The sequence below is a fragment of the Panicum virgatum genome, chromosome 9N (assembly GCF_016808335.1).
Source record: "Panicum virgatum strain AP13 chromosome 9N, P.virgatum_v5, whole genome shotgun sequence".
Classification (NCBI taxonomy): Eukaryota; Viridiplantae; Streptophyta; class Magnoliopsida; order Poales; family Poaceae; genus Panicum; species Panicum virgatum.
Genome location: NC_053153.1, coordinates 33,618,956 through 33,624,031, shown reverse-complemented (window position 1 = coordinate 33,624,031; position 5,076 = coordinate 33,618,956).

The following is a 5,076-nucleotide window of genomic DNA, read 5'->3' as shown; positions in this document are numbered from 1 at the left end:
TTTTAGCCTAGAATATGCGTTTTAGCTTCGTTTTAGGCGTTCTTTATATCCACGCGATCGTTGTAACACGTAGAATAGTTTTAGCTTAGTTTTTCTTGCTGTTTTTATGTATTGATGTATTGTTTCTTAGTTTTTGTTAGTGTTTGCTTGTATGCTTATTACTGTGCATTGTTTTGGCCATGTGTTCGTGAGTAGACGTTGATCCATCTGAGGAGCCCCAGTACTAGTACCAGGAGAAGCCATCTTCCGAGCACTTTGAGCAGCAGCAGGAGCAGTACGATGAAGGCAAGTATAACATGAACAACCTATCATCTTTAAATACATCTTTCGTACTGCATTTAATACTGTATGCCTATAAGGACTGTTCTAGCCACTTTATTTCCTTTATATATCCCTTTGGGTTGCATTTGGTTAGTTGTGCTAGGTTGCTGCGCTATAACACACTCTGGTCCTTTTTAATTAAATTGATTAATGGTTTACTTGAACTTAATTCTGAGAGAGGCCCTCTGTGTGGATGAGTGGCTCACGTCTCGTTAAAAGATGGTTTTTGTAGAAACATGGTTTAGGGGGCCAGCACGGTGCTTAGTGCTTGGTTGGCCACTCTCCATAAGGACCGGTTCATAGAGCGACAACCTGTGACAACAGTGCTACCACAAGGCTAGAATGGGATAGACTTGGCTTACTAATTAGGTCTTTTTGGTTTGGAGTAACTTACCTACGGGGCAAGAGTAGTAAGCTTCAATGGTCCCTGCTCCTCCGGCTGGTCTGTGCTTGGTTTGCGTACCTGTGCTTGTACCCCCGTGAGGTGAGCCCCATCGTCGCTGACCTAACTCTCGCGGTTACGCCTTACCAATGAGATTCTTTGTAACGGCCTCGTAGTGAGTCGCTAGCCATCTCACCTAAGGAAGTGTGATGAACAACTGGCATAGCTCACGACTTGTGGGTAAAGATGTGCAACCTCTGCAGAGTGTAAAACTGGTATACTAGCCGTGCTCACGGTTATGAGCGGCCCAGATCCTCCTTTTGATTAGTGGGGTTGTCTCCTTCCGACGAGGGAGGTGCCTCTCGGGTTACCTTGGTGGCTTGGTTTTGGTTTGGTTCTCAGTAGTATCATAATTAATTCTGATTAATTACTATGTAACTGGGTTAATGGTAATTCATCAACTCGTAGTAAATAGCTTCAATAAAATTTTGCCAACGCTTAAAAGCTAATGCAGTTGAGTCAGCCAACCTTGGAGCCTCATAGTTTGTGTTATACTTGTTGAGTACAAGTTGTGTACTCACTCTTGCCTCTTCTCTACTTTTTCCTCTTGTCTACGCTACTGCTGCTCAGTTCCTGCTGACACGAGGGAGTTCGTCCAGCGCTACCAGGACTACGAGGACTTCTAGGCGTTCGTCTCCCAGTCGACGTCCCTGTGGCGCCCTGCTTCAGCTTCGGAGAGTTTTTATCGTATTTGTACTTCGCTTCCGCTGTATCAGACATTTTGCCATTAGTGTAATAAATAACATTCGTATTTGCTTTATTATATCTTTTTACGTGATATGTGCTGTGATATACTGTTCATTCTGTTGTATATACGTGTGACTTGATCCTGGCACGTATATGATTGCTCGGTTTATGTCCTTTTATAAATCGGGTGTTACATTGTGTTCCTTGTACCATCGAGTTCCAGAGCAGTGGATCCCTACCTACAATCCTTATTGCTAAGGGTATCCCTGAGCAGGCTTGGCGGTAACCACTGACAGCTGGCGCGCCAGGTAGGGGAGTCGGCGAGTTCATCGGCGAATTCGATGGCCGGATCAAGCGACGCCAACAATGTGTCTAAGGGCACAACCCTCATTTTTGGTTCCTGGGTATGCACGGCTGACGGATCGAGAGGCTTCTCCAGCCACCTTGTCAAGCCCAACTCACCTAAACTAAAAACCACCACTCATCTCGCCAACATCTGCAAGACAGCAGATCTCGACGAAAAAAGAGTTCTACTCGAACTCGGTCCGGAGAAACTAGAAAATGTGCCGACTCCAACTCGAGCCTATGAGTTAGCTGAGTCCGGCACAAATTCTGATACCGAAAAAACTCACTTTTTCGAAACCCTCGGAAAATACTTGACCTATCTCAAGACGATCAAATGCCCCAAGATCAACAACTCAGAACTACTCAGTGGAGTAGATCGAGTTTCACGATCAATAGAGGGCTACATCAAACTCGCAAAATCTGCCATTGGCTCATCCACATCACAGTAGAACCCAGAAGTATTGAACCCACCATAGAAATGGTCGGGCGATATACTCTCAGGGATCGATCGATTAGATTCTAAGCTCACCCACTGCATTAAGATAGCCAAAGGCACTCTGCAAAACATGAAGCAGAAATCAGGAGGAGGAATCTGCGGGGCATTTGGTGAGACAAACCCCAGGCTTGTTCGGATGGGACCATCTATCTCCAGGATACCTCAGAGCCCTTCACCGAAACTTGCTCACAAGCAGACTCCTGAGCCAATCGAGTCCCGGTTTGAGCAAGATTTCGATCAATTCATGAACAGCCTCGACAACTTCGAACCATTCGACGATCTCGAAGATGGTCAGACAACGTCGACTTGTTCATGGACGCCATGGCCAACCCACCAGAACACGCTGACGCCCTCTGGGAACTGGCCAAACTCAAAAAGGGAAAAGATAAAGCTCCAGAACAATCCAGTGAGTCGATTTTTGACAAACCCTAGATCAAGGAGCCTGAAGGGCTGATTCCCACTCAATCTTGGCTACACTAGATGAACGAGAACGCCCTCCGTGTAGAGATGGGCATCCCGCTTCTTGCTCACCCAAAGCACACATACTCCAAAATCGGTGGGCTAACCGATTCCGACTTCGAGTACTCTTCCAACTCGGAGGACGAACTGGATGACTTAATCCAGTATAGCAAACAAGTCAAATCCAACTCGACTAAGATCACCATGTCCGATCAGAACTCCTTCCCCAACTTGGTCATATTTGCAACACCGCAAGGATGGATAGTGCACCTAAGGAAGATACAAGATCCCAATACCTCTTGCTCGCAGCCAACGGATCTGGCCTTCCAATAGAGCACCCCTCTAGACCCGTCCTCAAGCAAACAAGACCAAGAGATTTAAGATCTTTGCCGTGAAATCCTCATGGTCCGCATCTCTGAAGTCCAAGAACCTGAGGGTGATCCCACGGAGCGTCTCAACCTCGACGACTACAACTCTGATGATTTCGACGAGTACATTTCCGACAACATGGAAAATACTCCTCCCACAAACATAGAAGCCCTACCTACTATCAAGCAAGATCTGCCTGCACCTCCTCCAGCAGTGACAGTCACCGTACAATTGGAAGAATAGCACCTCGCAGAAGATCTTTACGAGCGTCACCGTCTGCTTAACCAGAAGAGGGCGTTCAGGCGCCAGCACCTAGCCAACAGTCAGCATGAACAGCAGGGCGACAACTACGATTACTCCAACTACGACTTCCGCAACGTGATCAACGTTGGTCACGACACGCGCAATGTCATCATGTCAAGGAGAAAGGAACGTGAGGAAGTCGAGGCTTACAGCCCTTCTTCCAACTACCACATCCCACTAAAGGTTTCCGCATCCTTCAAGAAGTACAAGCCGGTAACCACCCGTCTTCAGGGTAAACCGCGCACCCCGCATCATGGGGAAACATCTCTTGGCGGAGCAAGGATCAACAAGACCCTACAACACAAGTGCTTCATCCACCCGAAGAGCTCTCACATTATCTTCGAGTGCGACTTACTCCGCAAGGCCCTTGGGGCACCCGTCTTAAAGGAAACTCTACCTAAAATCTAGTCGACCACTGTATCGACTAGTTTTATCTTCAAATAATTTTATTCAGTCATGTAAACCATTACTCACGTCTAACGGGCAAGGGTTAGGTCTTAAGAGTCAGAGTCTGTCATTTTACAATTACTGTAATCTCGACAAATCCAAAAGAAAAGTTGATTTCGTCCGCAAATCGACTACTTGGCTCTCGCTCCTATAGCAAGTACCCCATTTCAAACACTATCCGGGTAGCTGCATCGGAGCAGCAATCGAGTAGTTTTTATGGTTTACTTCAAGTGATCTTATGACATTTTTGTCTTGGGTAACTCAACGGAGTTTATCCCAACAGACCTGTCCTAAGAAACAATAGTCCTTAGTTAAAGGACACCCTACTCGCTGGCTCGAGTAGGTTTTGGATATCCCTTCGACATTTACGTCTTGGATAACCTGACAGGGTTCATACCTAACAGTTCTGTCATAAGAATTACTCCAGGCCTTAGTTAAAAGACACCCTACTCGCTAGCTCGAGTAGGTTTTGGATATCCCTTCGACATTTATGTCTTGGATAACCTGACGGAGTTCATACCTAATAGTTTTGTATTAAGGATTGCTCCAGTCCTTGGTTAAAAGACACCCTACTCGCTGGCTCGAGTAGGTTTTGGATACTCTTTTGACATTTTCGTCTTGGGCAACTCGACGGGACTCGTACCTAATAGACTTGTCTTAAGAGTTACTCTAGTCCTCGGTTGAGGACACCTTGCCTCGCTCGAGTAAGTTTTGGATATCCTTCCGACATTGACGTCTTGAATAACCCGACAGGGTTCATACCAAACAGTTCTGTCTTAAGGATTACTCCAGTCCTTGGTTAAAGGACACCCTACTCTCTGGCTCGAGTAGGTTTTGGATACTCTTTTGACATTTTTATCTTGGGCAACTCGACGGGTTTCATACCTAACAGACTTGTCTTAAGAGTTACTCCAGTCCTCGGTTGAGGACACCTTACTTGCCTCACTCGAGTAAATTTTGGATATCCTTCCGACATTTACATCTTGGATAACCCAACGGGGTTCATACCTTACAGTTCTGTTTTAAGGATTACTCCAATCCTTGGTTAAAGGACACCCTACTCGCTGGCTCGAGTATGTTCTGGATACTCTTCCGACATTTTCATCTTGGGCAACTCGACGGGGTTCGTACCTAACAGACTTGTCTGAAGAGTTACTCCAGTCCTTGAATAGGACACCTTACTCGCCCTGCTCGAGTAAGTTTGGGA